Source organism: Tasmannia lanceolata, unplaced genomic scaffold (genome assembly GCF_043159265.1).
Source record: "Tasmannia lanceolata isolate RefF3 unplaced genomic scaffold, GAP_Taslan_0.1 ptg000037l, whole genome shotgun sequence".
NCBI classification, from domain to species: domain Eukaryota; kingdom Viridiplantae; phylum Streptophyta; class Magnoliopsida; order Canellales; family Winteraceae; genus Tasmannia; species Tasmannia lanceolata.
Window position 1 is genome coordinate 43,978,669 of NW_027518714.1, and position 20,870 is coordinate 43,999,538.

Consider the following 20,870-nt stretch of genomic DNA (forward strand, 5'->3'; position numbering starts at 1 on the left):
TTAGCCCAAACGAGTGTGTGCAACAAATCAAGAGTGTAGTGAGATAAAGAAAGGAAACAAGATCACAAGAGACACAAGAGACTTACGTGGTTCTGCACTTTGGCCTACTCCACGGGCAATCCGGCAAGTAAACTTCACTATCAACGATGAGAAATTACAAACAAGAGTCAAAACCTTACCTCTCCAACAGTGGTGAAAACCCCACCAACACTCTCTTCTTGAAACCCAAGCAAATAACCAACTCCCTCTTTGCAATGTTTTCACAACCCCAAAAACACTATAAAAGGAACCCAACAACCTTGGATCAAGTTCTTGCAAGAGTAGAAGAAGAAGAAACCCTTGGAGAGAGAAAACCCTTTTCTTGTAGAGAAAAGCCCCAAATCCACTTATTTAGAATAATGCCCAGCCAAAGATAAACCCCTCTTTAGTGGATTTACAAACCACATTCCAAGAATGCCCTCACTTAAAGAAGTAATTCCCAAGTGATTTTATATCACTAATACAACAACCAGGAATCAACGACAGAACCAGTTGCATATTCCACATCAAAGGCAAGAATCTATGACACAGAGCAGTGATAAAAGAAATGATCCAGATGAGGACCAATGGGAGGTGATGAAACGAAAAATAGCTAGAAGATACAAGAGAGCTTTCGAGGAGAGAAAACGTAGAAATATTGGTGATTGGCTCTGTGGAAAATGTAAGTTTTTTAACTTTCAAAGGTGGGTGGCCTGCTAGAGATGTGGGAAGGTCTGGAAAAACAGAGACAGGGAGATGCAGAGGAAAGTTGGAAAACCTGCAGAGGAAACACACTTGTGGAGCAGTGTAAGAAGAAGACCATTGAACAGGGAAAGGATCCAGCCCATGCTTAGGGTATATGGGCAGGCCTAGAGAACTATTCGTTGGAGCTAAAAGTTCCTGATTCCATACCATAATTCCACAATGGTATATGGGTAAAATAGAGGAAAACTTGTTTGGAACTATTAGTGCTATGGATTCGTGGCTGGGAAGAAAAAGCGTGATCAAGTGGCAGCTAAGGGTCATCGAGATGGATGCATTCAAGATGTATATCATAGCCTCGACAAACATATGTAGATCAGGTTTGATAAGAAAATTGAAGTCGAACTTGATTGCCGCTTTACCCTCCTCTAGGAATGGTCAGAAAGAAAGGAGGCAGCTCTAGATGACTCATGGTGGGAGTTCCCAGGAGTTCCCACGTAAGCTTGGAACACAAACAATTTTTTGAATGAAGGGAAATAGATTGGTAACCCCATTTCCATGGATCACTCTTGTTCCCTAGGGCATGAGTATAATAGAGCTCGGGTGCGAGTTGAAATCCAAGTGTGACAACCCAAGAGGGGGGTTGAATTGGTTTATTAAAATTTTTAGGCTTGATTAGGTGGAAGATTAAAAGTTAGTCCACTTAATTAAGCACTAATTAGTCTAACCCTGTTCAAATAAGCATGTTAGTGAAATCTAGGGTTTAGACAAACTAATCAAGCACATTTACTAACCCTTGTTCAATTAGGCATATAAATACAAGTTAGGGTTAGAGTTTACCAATCACCATACGTGCAAGGGAAGGAGAAGAAGAGCCATCCACAAGGAACACAAGATTTTTATAGTGGTTCGGTCTATCACAAGACCTACTCCAATCTTCCAAGTTTATCTCCTTGAGATTCTCCACTAAAAATGAGGTTCTTCAATGGCAAACCTCCAAGCCGTACAAATGCCTTCTCCAACCTCCAAAGGGGACAAACCCTTTCTGCACGAAGCCTTGGTAAGGGGACACATCCTCTTACATGATTCACCTTTCTTACCGGGTCGAATCGGAGACCCTCAAAATGTATTCACTTTTCTTAACGGGCTGAAGAGGAGACCCTCACAATGTCTTCATAATTCTTAACGGGCCGAAGAGAAGACCCTCAATGAAGAGCAAAGAAAAATGAAAAACTCTCAATGCCTCTTGATAGGCGGATTAGAAAGTTCTAAGCTCACAATCACTCTAAGAAAATAAGCAAATGAAAGCCCTATGGAGTGCCTCTTCATAGAATGTGGAAATAGAAGCTCAAAGAGGTTTTAGATTTTGATTTTAAGGTTAAAGCTCAAAAAAATAGGATTTGATCTTTTCAAAATATTCAAAAGCTTGTTTAGATAGCTTTAGATAGTGTATATATATAGTGTATTTGAAAATATAATCATTTGGGGGTAAGACTGTAAAAAACGGGGTTGAAAAAGTCAATCTGCGAAAGCCTCAACAGGTAGTTTGCCAAACCGCGGCGGTCGACCGGGCTACAACTGTCGCCCGCCCCAATCAGGTGCAGTTTTTTATTTTCAAATTTCTTACCGTCGCGGTCGACCGGCCCCATGGCGGTCGTCCGGCGAGGGCTACCTGTTTGGTTAAAAGTTCAGGTCACAAAACCTATCCCGGTCGACCGGCCCTTGGCGGTCGCCCGTTCGAACCCATGACAGATTGTTCCTGGTGTTCTAGGAACACCTCCGTGGTTGCCCGGATCACCCAGGTCTACCGGCCCGCCAATATCTGGCAAGTGCTGGATTTTCACCTACCTTGTCGCGGTCGCCCGGGACACCCCGGTCGACCGGCCCTTTATAAAATTCCATTTTTACTTTAAAAGTTCAGGGGCTTTTGGGCCATGGTATTTAGGCTTTAGTCTTAGATTTTCAAACACATTTTGGGTGTGTTTATGGTTTCTAAAGATATAAAACATTAAGTATGAAAACCATTTGAAAATCTTTTGAAAGTGCATTTAAACATAAAATCAAGAGGACTATAAATACATTCTAAAAATAAATACCATTGAGTCTTCTTGGAATGTATCAGCTCCTTTGCACTTTCTTGGACTTCTTCAGCTTGTGAGTGAACTTCTTTAACTGATTTGGCTCTTGTGACTTCTCCTCCAATCTTTAATGCAAGTTGAAAGGTACATGAGGTGTCACCATGGCAAGTTCAACTCGAAGCTTCTTCTTGACACTTCATAGGGAACTTGAGGGATCTTGAACTTTGAGCTTCTTAACTTTAACATCCTCCAAATGGTGATGTCTTCACTGTGAGTGCAAGTTCTTAATCATCATGTGTGCGGATCCACAAGCCATGTGTTGAGATGAGTTGTGTAATGGCGATTATGACATGAAATTCCTATATATAACACAACACCTCAAAGCAACATATGAGTCCATAAATGCTAATCAATTTAGTTTGCTAGCGTCAAAACAATAAGGTAAGGTGAATGTTTGAAACCATTGGAAACCCTTGGGCTTACATTCTCCCTCTTTTTGATGATGGCAAACAAATTGATTAGGGAGGCAGGAGATATTAAACAAATAGATGAATAAGCATTAAATACTATAAACAATGAAGCCATGCTCCCCCTCACTATATGCACAAGTATAATAAATGAATGTAAAGCATATGGTGCATACAAAATATAGTCTTTGTTAGCCCAAGGGTTCCCCATGGGTTGATTCAATCACCTTGTTTTAATGATTAACAAACACAAATTGATTAGTCTTTTATGGACTAATTGTTTAGCTTGAGTGTTGTGCTTTGGAAAAGAAATTCACAGGTTAATCCATGATAGCTCCAACACATATAGATGGCCTATGCTTGAAGATGAACCAAACAAAGGCCAAAGGAGCTAGAGCATACTTGGACAAACCATACCTTGGAGGATTAACCAAGGAGAAGCTTATCACAATCATCTCAAACAATTGAACATAGAAAGGAAGATCATGAAGGCCAAAGCCTGTGGATCAACTTGCAAAGGAGCTTGAACCAAATTGTGACATCATCCTTGGAAGGTGTCAAAGAAAGAAGCTCAACTTTGAAGATCCCAAAGCAGGCCAAGCACCACATTGAAGATCAAATGAAGATTGGCTCAAAAGAAGTTCAAGAGAGTACCTAGAATGGTAGTATGTATCTCCTTTTTCTCTTGCATTTTCTCTTGATCAAGGCACATCTTAAAACTCCTTAAAAATATATTTTTCAAAGAGCCTAACACACCCTTTAAGGACTAAAATAGATAAGTGAATGGCAATGGTGGTGTACCAACGTGGTAGGACCCATATGGCATTTAACACAACATTGAACAAAACATACTTCCGAAGAAACAACCTGAACCAACTACTAAATCCTACCAAAACTTCTTTAAGCCATTTTCAAATATTTTTAAAAATATTTTTAACAGATATCTCTCATTTTTCTCATATCCGTAGAGTATAAGAATGCCGAAATCCGATAAGAAACGAAGGAGATATGAAGTTTTCAAGTCGGACACAGATTGCTGGAAAACCAGTCTCGGAATTCCGAGAATTATTCTCGGAACTCCGAGACATTTCTTGGAGCTCTGAGAAAACAACCTGGAACAAAAAAATATATAGCCGTTGTGGCCCAACGGCTAGTTGACTGTTTGACCCGAAAATGACTTTTTTGCCCCTGAAACGGTCATATTGAGTTGGGACTTCATATATACCCATTCAAAGGGTCCAAAATACTTGATGAACACATACCAACTCAAGTAAACCCTTGAAAATCATTTGGCCATTATTTTTGGAAAAGATCTCTCTCCATCTCACTTGTGCTTTGATTAGGGAAAATCTCTTGAGATTAGATTAGGCATTACTTGTAATTATCTTTGAGAGACTATTGTGAGCTTTACATTATATCGAGCCTTCAAGAAGCTAAAGAGTGTTCTTCTATCTTCTTCTTCATTGTAAACTTGGCAACAAAGGGCGCCGTATTTAAGACCCTTGAAGCTTCGACGCTCGGATTGTACAAGGGGAAAGGAACGCCGTATTTAAGTTCCTTGGAAGATAGTAGATTCCTCAAGGAGACAAAACTTGGGAAGAGTGGAGTAGGTCTTGGAGTTAAGACCGAACCACTATAAATCTTCGTGTCTCTTATGCGGTATTTATCTCTCTCACCCTCACTCTTATTTGTGCTTGCATTTATATACTTAGAATTGAGTGAGTAGTTAGCATTGGTAATTAACTTGCTTATCTAGTACCTTGCTAATTAGCCCATTTAATCTTGTTAATTAAGTTTGCATGAACCTTCCACCAAGTGTTTGATAAAAGGCCTAAAAGAAACCATTCATCTAATTCCTTTATCTTGTTGTGGGATTTACAATCTTTAATCAACCACAAGTATTTTGATAGAAAGATTAAAAGGGAATAATTAACTAGGGTTTTCAAAAGCCATCTAACAAGTGTTTGACAAAAGGTCTGAGAGAGGATATTCATTTAAGATTTTGAAACTAATCTTACAAAAGTTTTTAAAGATGATAAATTTTTTAAAGACACCCAATTCACCGCCCTCTTGGGTTGCCTAGTGGGATTTCACTTAGTATCAGAGCTAAAGGCTCTTTTATAGATTTTTGAACTTTCAAATTTCATCGGGAAAAGATCTATATTGGCAACCTAATGGCTTCTAGACTTTCATGTTTTGATGGAACCGACTGTGGTTCTTGGTTGATCCGTATGAGGTCTTATCTCAAGAGTCTAGATGGTGAATTATTGAAAGTGATTGAAAATTGTTGTCTTAAACTCCAAATCTTAGAGAATTAGTGAACATGATAAAAAGATTATATTGCTTAAACTCAAAAGCTTTGAATGCCATATGTTGTGCCTTATCTTCTCATATGCTTCATAAAATAGCTAATTGTAAAAATGCCAAAGAAATATGGACCTCACTTGAAAATATTTTTAATGTTAAATGTTTTATGGCATTAGAAAACAACAATGAACAAAATAATAATTTTGATATGGATGAGCCTCTTACAATTGATGAACTTCTTGATGTATGTGAGAAACTAAATAACGCCTTAAATCTTGAAGTCTCAAAGAATAAAAACTTAAACACTCTCTCAACTCAATTTCTAAGAAATTTGAAAACCTTGAAAATGACTATCAAAATTTGCTAAATGAAGAAAATAAGTTGATTGAAGATAACAATATTCTTGAAAAGAAAAATTTTGAATTAATGGAGGAACTCAAAATTTTGATGGAAAAAGAAGATGAAGTAAAAACATCCTCATCTCATGAAATAAATCACTTGAAAATGAAAATTGAAGAATGAGATTGAAAAATAAAAATCTTGAGTTCGAAAACAAATCCCTACAAGAAATGAATGCTAAACATGTTTGTGTGCCTATGCATTCTTGTAATTGTTTATCTAGATCCTCATCTACTTATTCTTATGATTCGTGTAATTATTGTGGTAGATTACGTCATCACAAATCTATGTGTAGACTTAGGTTTGTGAAATCATGCAAGTATGTGTGGATTAAAAAAGATGATCTATTTCATAAAATAAACTTGCATGTACCCAAGATGGTTTGGGTTCCAAAACTCTCTACTTGATCTATTTATGACTTAGTAGATGTAGGGATGTGCTTCAATGTTTATATCATATGAAAATGGTTATTTGGATACAAAATTATCTATCTTGCTTGAATGCCATGTATCCATGTTGTGTGCTTATATATTTATCTTTTTGAAAATCTAAAGTCTATATGCTTAAAACTTGATTTGTATTAGACTTTGACACATTGCACTAAATTGTTATATCTATTGAAAAGGTTCCCTAGGTATCTCACTTGATGTCTAGTTTATGTTTGAGCTAAAATTGTCAAATTCTATGGAATGTATGCTTCTAGATACGATATGCTTGATTCCCATGTATCTAGTTAGTCTTGAGCTTAAATGCCATATCCTTTGTTTTTATTTGGGTGCTAGATGTAATATTCTTATTTCCTTGCATCTAGCCTCTTATGTGTTTTAAAGGTCACAACTTTTTTGAAGGAAACAACTTATAGATACAATAGACTTATATTGTTTGATTCTTGCGTATTTATATGTGTGGACCCCGATCCCGAGGACGGTGGGCGAGGGACACGAGATCCCCCGTCAGTCCTCTAAGATCTCCACAATGTGAAGGAGAGTTCTACCAAGGAACTTCCGAAATGGTGCCACTCACAGCATGGGTGGCGATATAAATGAGATACCTCTTGATTCAAGGACCAGCCCGGAACCAAGATGTACCTATAACAAAGAAGAGTCGCCATCCAAGGAAATGGCCCCTGGATCCCATGAAATACTCTGTTGCAACGAATAACCAGAGATACAAAAGTCCGTGTCTGATGACGAATGGGGAAGGTGTTAAGCGCCCCCAATTCGCCCAAGTGCAAGCACCTGGTCTCTTATGCCATTTTTAATTAATTTTGAAGAGTTTTGGGCTAAAATCATGTGAAATGGGAACGAGTATCCCCGAGAAAACGTCTATCTAAGCATGCATGACCCGGGGATGGGCAAAAGAAAATAAACATCCAAAACCTAACTCACCACATCTAATCATAACCCATCACATCTAGGAAAGCAGTAACATTCGCACGCACAGCTACAGCTAAGCAGATAATCAATATAAGATGAATAAATGCTACAACTAAGCAGGTGAGAGGACAGATAAGCACAGCAGTAAACTACCAAAGCAATAGAATAAACACACTAGCATACGAGCCTATGTAAGAGATAATGCTAAGAAAATAATAATCAATCTCATGCTAGGAAAGTAAGCCAGCTAACAGTAGCACATAAGAAGTCAAAGATAAACACACAATGAGCTAAAACATAAAGGGAAAGAAATGAATCGGAAAATCAACGGTACATGAGGACCAAGAATGGTGGGGAAAAGAAAAGGGAGCGTACGATAGGCTCAGGGATCGATTCTAATGAATCAAGCTCAACGATCCTGATCCGCTAAAGATCGGATAAGTCTCACGATCGTCATAGCCTATCGTTGGGCTCAGCGAGGACGATCCCTGTGAAGGGGCCACGCTACGTCGTCGCCCGTCCCAAAACCCGATAAAACGTCGGAAAACCGATAAAACCGGAAAACCACGATCAAAATCGGAAATGAAATGAAAGGAAGGCTCCGAGTGACTTGGTAATCATTCATCCTTGCCCATTTTGATTTTTGGTGTGAAAGGTTTGAAAGATTTTTTTTGGATGCTTGAATGATTTCTTGAAGGGTTTAAGTGATTTTATTGAAAAGTTTGACTGAACTTGGGACGAGAATCCCAAGCTGCCTACGTACCCTGTGAAAAGGGATCAAGCCTACGTAGTTTGAAATAGCTTTTCGAAAAACGCTTTTGTTGTTTTCTGATGTTTTTTTGTTGTTTTTTATCCCTTTTGATTGAAAGGGGGTTTTGGCTCAGGAGCTTGCCGTCCGTCGTCGCCTAAACCCGATAAAGTGTGTTCCATAATCAATGGAATCCCGAAAGTCGAAAGGGATCCCGAGGAACGTGAGGAGAACAATCTCAAAGAAGAGGGAAAGAGGATTTCAAAATGAAAATCAAGTGTCGAACCATCATGAATCATCAAGACGGGGATTGCAAATATCAAAGGCATTGGCAGTTTTGCCCCCAAACTAACTTCGAATAGACAACTTGGTATCAAATTTTATCCAACAAGGAAACATTATTTAATTGAGTAAGAGAACTGGAAGAAGCCTACTGAACAGAGAGGCCTAACTCTGGCCATGGAAACAGACAATGAAGATGGTCATGGAATAAAAAGCAATGGGGATAAGAAAAGGGAAATGAGCATCAACCAATAAGCAGTAAAAAAAGAAGAAAACCATCATAGAACCCGCATTATGATTAACGAATTAAAAAAAAGAAACAAAAGATCACCTTGTGTTGGGCGATGAGTCCCCTTTGCTGCTCCGTTGGAGCTCTGCAATGATCCATCTTGATGAATGTTGACCGAATTCAACGGATTACAAACAACAGAGAAATATTTGCTGCCGGATTTGATGGGATCCGTCGGATTTGACGAAGATCGCCGGTGATGGAACGAGAGATGATGGTAACACTAGTAGCGAGAGCTTGTACTGATTGATGGTGATCGGAATTGAAGCGAAGGGGTTGCCGGTGAGATTGGATGATATGATCGGAGAAGGAATATGGCCTAAGGAAATTGAAGTGGGGGATTTGAAACGGGTTTCAAGGGATTTCCACTGTCGGCTGCTATGGAAAAGAAGGATGAGGTTAGATTTTTGGAAAATGGGTAATGGGTTGTGGGGATGGCGATAAACGAGGAGATGGGGAAGTAGGTGGTCGGAACAGGGAAGTGGGTTGAAGATGATAAATTGAGTTGCAGAAATGGGGCCTGAAATGGGGTTGGAATTAATGGAGATTTGCCAGAGGGAATGGTTGGAGAAGATGAGGTTGGATCTGCTGTTGGGGTGTTTGGATCTGCTTAGTGGAGAAGATGGGGTGGATGGGGTAGATGGAGGCGGTAATGGAGGCGATTCAAAGTGGGTTTCCTAGCTGGAAAACAGGGCAAAATGAAAAATGAAATGGGTTTGGTGAAAAGGGTAAAGGAAAATGGTGGAGGATGGTGGTCGGTGGCGGTGACAGAGATGGTTGGAGATGGGTTTGTGAAGGGTGGTGGTGGAGATGAAGAGAGGGGGTAGATGATGGTGGCTGATAGGGAGGTGAGAGGCGTCGGCAATGGGTTTGTGAAGGGTGGTGGTGGTGGTTCGGTAGAAGAAGAGAAACAGGAGAGGTGGCTGGCTGATGGAGAAGGTCCAAAATGGGTTTGGGTAATGGGTTTGAGGTAGGAAAATGGTGGCTGAGATGGGTATGGTGGAAATGGGTTTCGGTTTTAGAGGTGGTGGTTGGAGAAGGGTGGAAGAGGAAGAGGGTTTGGTTAGTGGAGAATCCAGATGGGTTTGATGGGGTCCACCGGAGAAGGAGTGGCTGGATTTGCAGAGGTGACTACTAGGAGGGTGGTGGAGGCTGTGATGGAGAGATGGTAGATGGGCTAGAAAAAGGGGAAATAGAATAGGGTTTAAGAAGATGGGGGTAGTGGCTGTTGGAGGAGATGTATAGGTGGCTAATGGTGAGATTTGGCCTGAGCTCCGGCGGAGTGGGGTCTCCGCCGGAGAAGATGAGAGGCAAAAACGGCATAGAGGTGATGGATGTGGTCAAAGGGAAGCAGCGAAGGGGAGGCTGCAGGTGTGATTGCCGGCCAAAATGGCCATAGAAGATGATGAGCTTTCCTCTTCCCCCTCTTTCTGCAAGTCCCTCTCCCTGGCTCTCTCTTTTCTTGCTCCTCAAGAAAAGCTAAAACCCTAATTCCTCCTCTCCTTAACGACGAGCTCTCATCCCTTTTATAGGAAAAGCCCCTCTCTTTTTTTTTCTTGCTCAAATTTTGAAATGGGCGCCCCTTCCATTGGCTATTCTAACCCCCTTTTCTGCATAAGAATCACCAATGATGCATTATCCTCATTTCTTCCCAAAACAACTCCGCCACAGGATAATCCACACTCCTTTTGATTTGATTGTGGATGAAATATTTTCACCCTTTTCTTCCTGGGCAACCTGAAATTGAATAACACACACCCCATCTATCTATTTTGAAAAATGATAAATGCACCTAATTGGCCAGTCACATTCATCATTTTTCAACCAAATGCCATCGAAACTTTGCAGGGATATCTTTGGGGTCATTAACCTCTTGGGAACTTTGCACTTGTAAATATGCACAATAGGTTGGTACCATTTCGGATTTCTTCGCATTTGGGCCCATTTCAATTTCGAGGTTTCGGCTTAACTTCATTCGGGAATTTACTCGATTTCAGAAATTTATTCGATTTTGGGGAAAATGGTCCGGTCAAAATGGGGTGTCTACAATATGTACTACTCTAAGTGCACATACTAAGACTTAGATCCTTTTGCACTTAGTATCCATCCACATGACATGCCACCCTAGAACTTAATGTGAAAATCATAGTTGGTCCTTCATGATTTTCAACCCCTCTTTGTCCATGAGTTCATGATAAACTCACAAGTCATATCCTTCATATTTGAACTCTAGTTTTGGATAAAATTGGCATGTGCTAGATTATTTGGTATTTAATGTATTTATGATATTACTTCTAGCGAATCTATGGATCTATATGCCATGTCTAGGAAAATCAATGAATATCCTTCCTTAGACATCTTTCTTGCCCTAGGTGAGCAAATATGCTTCCAAGTTCCTATGCACCTAGTTGTCCTTCACACACTCACAAGACTTTTCTATTATGTGCTAAAGTGTCATCAGTATATATAATATGAAGTCTTTGATGAGTCATGTGTATTTGTATTCTTAAAAGCTTATAATGAATATCCTTTCATGACTATTATGAAATTAAAAGCTTAGATTATATGTATTTAGTCATGGTAGTTCTTCTTTGGAATACATATGTCCAACGTGTTCACTTGATATTTATCCTTATAGTCCTTGGATCCATCCCTAGATTCTTATAGAATATATTTTCTAGAAAAAATTAAAAATGGTCTAGATTCAATGTATTTAAGTAAAATTGAAAACATCTTGTGAATCTAGTATCTTATTTGGGCATATTTCACCTTGGTGGTTGATACCCTATACCTTGTGATGGGAACATGTGTCTCCCACACATTTTGATTTTCCTATGGGCTTATGCACTTTGTGCCTAATGCCTTGTTTTTATATTGGTGGTTTGTGGATGTAAATGCAAATGTTTGGACCATGCACCTTATATGTCATGTTCTTTATGTCCAAACATGGTAGACTATCCATGAATGTTTTGATATAAATTATATCTTTCTCATGATTATCCATAGTGGTATACTCTCACTCATGAAACAAGAAGGAAAGAAAGCAAGAGGGGAAAATTGGAAACAAGCCAAAAATGGAGCTCTCACATTGAAAACTACTATTTCTCTCTTAACCCTAGCTTTTTTGTATAAAAATCAAAGAAAACAATCCTAGGAAGGATTAAAAAAAAATTCAAATTCGTCATTTTTCTCTCTCCTCCCAAGAAAAAAAAAAACCTCTTATCTCTTGAAGTGTGTTCATCTCTCTCAAGGGTTCTTCATAAAAAAGGATTCTTGAAATCCCTTTTCTTCTTCAACAAATCACACATCAAGGATCATTGGGGTGTTCTTTGGGTCTTCTTCATCATATAAAAGGGTGTGAGAAAGCGTATACCTCGGATCTACGCACCCTAAAGACAAGGAGCGCGATCAACGGTAGGATCTTTATCTTTGTAATATCAAAAGTAGAAAAGCATGCTAGGGTTTTTACTTTTGATAGATCAAATCAATGAATTTTTCTTGAAATTTCAGTATGTTCAGTATGTTATAATATATAATGTAAGTTTTCAAAATCCAAAATTTCACCAAAAAATTAATTTTTCTCCATTTAATAATAATTTTCTTTCGTTTTTTATTCAATATCGACTTAAATCGGATTATCAAAGCAACTGTTTGAAAATGTGGGTTTCTTTAAAAACTGATATTTTTTTAGATTTCTATAAAATAAAATACTACTGGAAAATTAATTTCCAATCGCGGTTTGGCCGTTTTAATTTTCATTTTATTTTTCAAAATATAACCCTGAAAGGGGTTATTTCATGATGAATGAAGCCAAAAGTATATCAAACCATCTCCAAAATTTGTAATAAATTTGTAAAATCTTGTTTCCACACCAATTTTGTTGATTTCCAGACCACCCAAAAATTTTCGGATGTTTTTGAATTTTTTTAATCCAGTTTTAAATTATTTTAAATTTCGGCCATTTTTAATAAATATCAAAAGATTTTAAAAATGATGAAACTCTCAAGAATTAATTTTCAATAATAAATTGAATTTCTCATGAAATTTGTTTTTTTACAAAGTTTTTTTATTTGTTTTCTAATCGCTTTTTCGTTTTACGTGTCGTAATTCTTTTTTATATTAAATTAATAAAATTTCGAATATTTTTCCTATAAACCAGTAGTTTAGGCCATTATAAGGTTAGTGAAAAAATTTCAAAAGATTTTACAAAGGTTTAATATGATTTCAGAATTTTCTTTTAAAAAAACAGGTTTTAATTCCTAGGAAACGAAATTTTCTTTTTATTCAAAAATCAATTTTATGGAGGGTCATTACTTATTAGGTCTTGTAATTTTTACAGTAAATAATATAACCTATTTAATATCTACTGGAATTTGTACATGATTTTAGGATACCATTTAATCTACTTTTTAATTGATTCATTGATTTCATCCGAATTTTGTGTGAATTTTAATTGGCATCAAATCTTGATAAACACCATTGAAATTTTTACAGTAGTCTAATACTATAATTGTATCTATACTGTAATAGTTTTACTTGATTTGCGATTCGTATGCTATGAGTTGATATGTTAATTTGTAATCTGACCTAAAATTTGGAAATTCAGAAATTGATAGCAAAACGTATTCCAAATTCATGAAACTCTTTCAGCAGTCTAAAATCATTCATATCTTGTTACTGGAAAAGTTGCAATGAATTTAGAGATTGATTGCTTAGAGTTACTGTCTAATCCTAGCAATTTGTTCTTAATGTTAATAAATCACAACTTAATAGCAAATCAACACAAAAGTCAGTAAAAACTTCTAGAAAATCCTAATTTTTCATCATATATTTACCTTAAAATTTTTTGAAACAGAAACCCTAGAGGTTATAGATTCCCTTTGTAAATTGACTATGCTGTGACGGTTTAACTGCCGAGATCGCATTCATAATCGTATACTAATTGTGATTGTTCCTGCATAATTTGAGCATGTAAATTATACTATGTTGTTGGCTCCGAGGTCCACTGTCCACGAAAATCCTGAGAATCATGCCAGGCAATAATATACAATAATTTATATGTTAAATTATACAAGGATTGAGAGCACGATGCCCTTCCATGGATGCAACTCAAGACTAAAATTTGCCAATCATAGAGCCTTTGGTATTCCTTAGATGTTAGGAATCGAAATCTTTAAAAAATTAAAAATTATTTACATAATAAATTAAGATCATTTGATCAATGCATTTGGAACCGTTGGATAACGGTATCTCTTCGTAAGGACCTTTAAAACTAATTAGGAACACTTACCTTGCGTTGTGCCCTAGGTTTTAGGGTGTCCTAGAGTTAGGGAGTTCAGCCTCATCACAACTGATTGCTATTATTAGCAATTGAGTCATAGATCTAGTCACACTAATTACCCCTTTTTTTCATAGGACAAGCCTAGTTACCTAGGATGTAGGTTCACCTGCATTAGTCTAAGGGATGTCTTGTACTTAGATAGGACCATATAGCATCTTAGATGGAGTCCTAAAATAATAAATCTACTCAACTTCAACTAAATAATTTCTCTTAAACTGTTAAAATAGTCAATCCAATTTAGATCGGTGTCCTAGATGAGCTAGGCATAAGTAGCTTAGTTCAGGTGCACCGAACTACGTCGACTCTGATCCCAGTGAGGCTTGGGTACGTAGGCAGCTTGGATGCTTGATGGCATACCAATCACGAGTCGGCCCCACACCCAAATGGTGGGATTTTGTATATTAGTTTTTTATATAAATTCTAAATTAAAATAGAATTTCCCTCAAATTAGCATTTTAGGAGAATATTCACATAGATTGAATCCAAACAAATTAAGAAAATGATGGGGCACAAATACGGCTGCGCTCCCAGATATCGCCACGTGTCATCCATGCACGAGCAGAGCCCAACCATCATGAAGAAGGGTGTTGGAAAACGGCAAAGACCACGCATTCATGACACGTGTCGCCCTCTCACCACCCAGGCCTCATCATCACAAATTAGGGAATGAAATGGACGCCAAAGCCACGCGCGCCGGCGACGCAGAGGGACAGCCCAATCCCGCAAAGGAAGTTTTTTCCTCCATAATGATGAAAAGGGCCGCACACCTCCCTTTAAAAGGAGAGGGAAAGGAAGAAGAAAGGGACCCTTTTTGCCCCCGAAAGCAGGGAATTCACCCATCCTCCACCCAACAATACCGGAAAAAGAGGCGAGGCAACAACAGAGGAGGCCAGGAATCCCATCCTGCCCTCCCTGCTAGTCCCCTCCGACTCACTCATTTATGCACCCAGAAATGTCCCCGCGCACCGGCCCTGGTAATCCTGATCAAAACCCCCTCCCTTTCTAGCTGTTCTTTATATTGACTGGTCGAAGGATCTGACTTGGGTGTCGAAGTGGTCGTCCGGGACCCACCCCGGACCCCCTGACCCCCTTTTGTTTGTGATTGCAGACCCCGCGGAGGCCCTCTACCGACCACGCGATCGCAGACCCAGATCCGGACGCCATTATATTGGCGCCATCCGTGGGACTCGTCGAGTAACTGAACGCCTTATGGCGATGAGAAACCACACCCAACAGCCAGAAACAGGGGTAATAACCAGGAGTCAGGCCCAGCGCGCACAAGCCAGCTCCTCAAGCTCCCAAGAGCGAAACTCACCGCCTTCGGACCGACCCCGACCCTCCTCTAGCACGCCGCAGATGGTCCCCACCATGGAGATGTTCAACGAACTTCGCAACGAACTACTCCAGCGTTTGCCTCTTCCGGCTTCGGAAAAGCCCCGGACGACACAGGACCGGACAGAAGCCTACGACGAAGGCAACGAGGAACAGTCAGGGGAACGACATCCCCGGCGAAAGCGAGCGCCGACTCGCAGAAGGCTGTCCCCATCAACAAATAGCCCCTTGCCCCACGCAGCCGGGGGACACCAGCGAGGCAGCGGGAGACAGGTTACTAACAGCCGCGCCCCCCCTGTCCAAGATACCCGTCCTCGGGAACCGCCCTTGGCTCGGGCAGAAGAAGTTGCAACCTCGGCACAACCGCCCAGCTTGGATCCAATAGCGGACCTGCAAAGGCAAATCCGAGAGGTAAAACTAGAAATGAAAAAACCCTACGCCCACGGCATCCTCGATGAGTGGAAAGGGAAACGGCATCCCCGTTCACCTCAGAGGTCTTAAAGACCCCTGCAGAAGCAGGCATAGACCTCTCCCGCTTCGGTCTATACGACGGGAGCACGGACCCCCTCGAGTTCCTCCAGACTTTCAAGAGAGTAATGACGCTTCGAGGCGCGTCGGATGGATTCATGTGCAGAGCCTTTGCATCCCTACTAAGAAAAACCGCCAACGACTGGTACATGAGATTGGAGCCCGACTCCGTCGCATCCTTCCACGAATTCGGGCGAAAGTTCAGCACAAGGTTCACCAACAACCGCCTCCGCCATGATCCTGCGGACGCCCTCCTAGCCCTCCGCCAAGGCAGAAACGAGACCCTAAGAGACTTCATGTTGAAGTTCAACGCCGAATTGGCCCAACTCTCCAACATGGACGTCCAGATAGCGGTCGCCACACTAAAGCATGCCACCACCGATCCGAATCTTAAGCTGCACCTCACCCTCAAGCCCCCGCGGGACCTACAGGAGGTTGAATCAAAGGCTGATAAGTTCGTCCGAGCAGAAGAAGCCTGCGCTCGAGAACAGAATCGGCCCGGCCCCGACGAGAGAAAAAGCGACAGCCGAAGGGCCATAAGGCCACGAACCGATGAAAGACAGACGGGCCGCAACCCTATCCCCGTCTTCGAAAGGCTGGGAACCGCCCCGCTAAAGTTCCCCCTCTCCCACGTTCTATCAGCTATTAGGGATCAGGGTCTCCTGACCCCCCCCCCCCAAGAAAATGGCCACAGATCCAAAGAAGAGGTCCGCCAGGAAATTCTGCGAATTCCACGGGGACCACGGCCACGAAACTGACCACTGCTTCCACCTCCGCCTTCAGCTGGAAAGGCTGGCCGAAGAAGGACACCTAAACCAGTACCTCAGGAGTCCTGACAAAAGCCCATGCGAGGCCCAGCGCCCGCTCGACGAACCCAGAGGTAGGCATCGGTCACCAAACCGTCGCCGGTCCATAAGCCGACACCGATCCCCTAGTAGGCATCACTCACGGAGCCGACGCCGATCCCGCAGCAGACACGACACGAGCCGCCACCAGCGCCCTCGAAAAGGCGAGCCCCCCGAACAGCCACAGGCTCGCGAGCAACCGCCTACCATCATAGGAAAAATCAATATCATCGCAGGCGGGCCCGCGGCGGGAGGGCCGACAACAGTCGGTCGGCGGGCATACGCGGAACGGGTATTCTCCATGGATATACCTTCCAAGAAGGCCCGAACAAGTCCCCCCCATGAAAATCAGATCATCACTTTTTCCAACAAAGACCTCGACGGGCTACAAGTCCCGCATGACGATGCACTGGTCATCAGGCTAGTCGTCGCCAACTTCGATATAGGAAAAATCTTGGTGGACACAGGAAGCTCCGTCAATGTGCTACACCTCGAAACTTTTGAAGAAATGAAACTGGGCAGGGAAAGGCTGGGACCCGCGGAATACTCCATCTACGGTTTCTCCGGGGCGTCCGTACAGGTAGACGGCAAGATCGACTTGCCCGTGACTTTCGGGGCGTACCCCTTGCAGAAAACCATCCTGACCACCTTCCTGGTCGTAGACATACCGTTCACCTACAGCGCCATCATTGGGCGCCCTGCTCTCAGAGACTTGGGAGCCGTAGTCTCCACCCCCCATCTCAAGATGAAATTCCCCACTCCGGACGGAGTAGGAGAGGTCAGGGGACAGCAAATGATAGCACGCTAGTGCTACGCGGCAAGCCTGAGAGGAACCAACGCCCCAGCCGAAAACTTCACAATCGGCAGTGAAGACCCTCGGCAGCGGGCTCGCGCAATCAGAGGAGAGCCCGCCGAGGAGCTAGACTCCATCCCCCTGACCCAAGATCAGCCGGAGAGACAAGTCCGGATAAGTTACATGTTAACAGGCCCCCTGCGAGACCAGATGATCAACTTCCTCAGAATAAACAAAGACATGTTCGCATGGTCCGCCAAGGACATGCCTGGGATACCCAAGGAAATGGCCGTCCACAAGTTGAATGTGAACCCCGCCCTTAAACCCGTCCTGCATAAAAAGAGGAACTTCGCAGTAGAGCGCCAAACTCACATAAAGGCCGAAGTGGAAAAACTGCTACAAGCCGGATTCGTCAGGGAAATCCGGTATCCCGAGTGGCTGTCAAACGTCGTGATGGTCAAGAAAGCTAGCGGAGGATGGCGGGCCTGTATAGACTTCACCGACCTCAACCGGGCCTGCCCAAAAGACCCCTATCCCCTCCCGCGCATAGACCAACTCATCGACGCCACCTCCGGACACGAACTTCTCACCTTCTTAGACGCGTTCTCAGGCTACAATCAGATCAAAATGCACGAGCCAGACATCCCTTGAAAACAGCGTTTATCACCGATCAGGGCGTCTACTGCTACACTGTCATGCCCTTCGGGTTAAAAAACGCAGGCGCCACCTACCAGCGGCTCGTGAATAAGCTATTCCAAACGCAAATTGGAAGGAACGTAGAGGTGTATGTCGATGATATGCTGGTAAAAAGCCTGGAAGCCGCCAGACACATCTCCGACCTTCAGGAAACTTTCGACACCTTACGACGAGCCCGAATGAAGCTGAACCCCGCGAAATGCGCCTTTGGGGTAACTTCCGAAAAGTTCTTGGGGTTCATGGTCAGCCAAAGAGGGATCGAGGCCAACCCAGAAAAAATCCAGGCCATCCTAGACATGGAACCCCCGACGACAGCAGTAGAAGTACAGAGGCTCGCAGGACGGATCACGGCCCTCGGCCGATTCATGCCCAAATCAGCAGAGAAGTGCCAACCCTTCTTCAAACAATTAAAAAACATACGGGAATTCGAATGGACCCCGGCCTGCCAAGAGGCCTTCGACTCTCTGAAGCAATACCTCCAGACACCGCCCGTACTCGCCAAACCCGAGCCGGGGGAAGAGCTATTTTTATATCTGGCCGTCAGCCCCACGGCAGTAAGCGCGGTGTTGGCCAAACAAAGCGACAGAAAGGAACACCCTGTGTACTACGTGAGCAAGACTCTCCACGGTGCAGAAATCCGATACTCGAACATAGAGAAATTCCCCCTCGCAGTCGTCAGTGCCGCTTGAAAGCTTCGCCCCTACTTCCAGGCCCACCCCATAGTCCTGCTAACCGACCAGCCCCTCAGGAAGATTCTCCAAAAACCAGAGACCTCGGGTAGGATGGTAAGTTGGGCCGTCGAGCTGGGCGAGTTCGACATACAAGTCCGCCCAAGGCCGGCTATCAAATCTCAAGCCCTCGCTGACTTTATAGTGGAATTCACGGCCCCGGCCGAAGAACCAGCAACAATGGGGAGCGGCGAGGGCCCCACTGCGCACACGGTCTGCGACGACGGGATGCAGGACTCCTCGGAACAGAACAATGTGACCCCTTGGATCCTGCACGTTGACGGCTCCGCCGGCAATAAAGGACACGGAGCGGGAGTGGTCCTCCACGGCCCAGAAGAGTTCACACTGGAATATGCCCTCAGGTTGGATTTCAAAGCCTCCAATAACGAGGCCGAATACGAAGCCTTACTAGCAGGACTAAGTCTAGCCGCGGAGCTCGGCGCGGGCAAGTTGAAAGTCTATAGCGACTCACATCTTGTCGTTAACCAAGTAAACGGAATATACAAAGCCAAGGGCTTCAGAATGAAAAAATACCTCCACAAGGTAAAAGAGAAACTGCAGGGGATGGGAGAGGTAGAGATCCTCCAAGTGCCGCGAGACATGAACAACCGAGCGGATGCATTATCAAGAATGGCCGCCGAAGAGACCCATGACTTCGGCACCGTGCTCACAGAAATCCTGCCCCACCCCAGCATCGACGAGATACAAGTTCTGGAGATTCCGCCGGGGCCAAACTGGATGGACCCCATCATACGATACCTGAAAGACGGTATACTACCCGTAGATAAGCTGGAAGCCCGGCGCCTAACCGCAAGAGCCGCCCATTACGTGGTCCAGGGGCCCAGGCTCTACAAACGGTCATACACATGGCCGTACCTCCGATGCCTGGTACCCTCCGAATCAGACTACGCGCTACGAGAAGTACATGAAGGGATCTGCGGAGATCATGGAGGCGGCAGGACCCTAGCCCAGAAAATCGTAAGGCACGGCTACTTCTAGCCCATGGTTCTTAGGGACGCCAAGGAATTCGTCAAAAAATGCAGCCCATGCCAAAGGTACGCAACCACCCCCCACCAACCGGCTACATCGTACACCGCGATAGCAGGACCCCTGCCTTTCGCCATGTGGGGCATGGATCTACTCGGACCATTCCCCAAGGCCCCCGGGGGGCATACAATGTTATACGTCGCCATCGACTACTTCACCAAGTGGGTTGAGGTCAAAGCCGTGGTGAAACCCAATTCCAAAGCGACGGAGAAGTTCTTCTATCACGACGTCGTTTGCCGTTTCGGCATTCCAAAGACCCTTGTAACAGACAACGGTCCCCAGTTCGCAAGCGCCGAATTTGGCAGATTCTGTGATAGCCTAAGCATCGAACACCGTTTCGCCTCCGTAGCACACCCGCAGGCCAACGGGCAGGTCGAGGTAACCAACAGGATTTTGCTACAAAGTCTCAAGAAGAGATTGGGAGAAGCCGGAAAAAACTGGCTGGACGCACTCCCTAGCGTCCTCTGGGCCTATCGAACGACACCACGGACCGCAACTGGAGAATCCCCTTTTAGCTTAACCTTTGGGACCGAAGCGGTCATTCCGCTAGAAATTGGCCTCCCCAGCTTCCGAACCGCGAATTACGACGAGCAGGGAAATTCCGAACTCCTCCGGAACAACCTCGATCTCGTGCTCTAGAAAAGAGAGCAAGCCCTCCTCCGAACCGCCTCCTACCAGCAAAAGGTGGCACGATACTACAATGCCCGGGTAAAAAAGCGTTCGGTAAAACCCGGAGATCTGGTGCTACGGCGTGCAGAGGTATCAGACCCCCGCAACACGGGTAAGCTCGCACCCAAATGGGAGAGACCGTACAAAGTCGTTCGAGCACTTCGACCCGGGGCCTACCAACTAGAACGCCTCGATGGGACCCCGATCCTCGCAGTTGGAGCATGG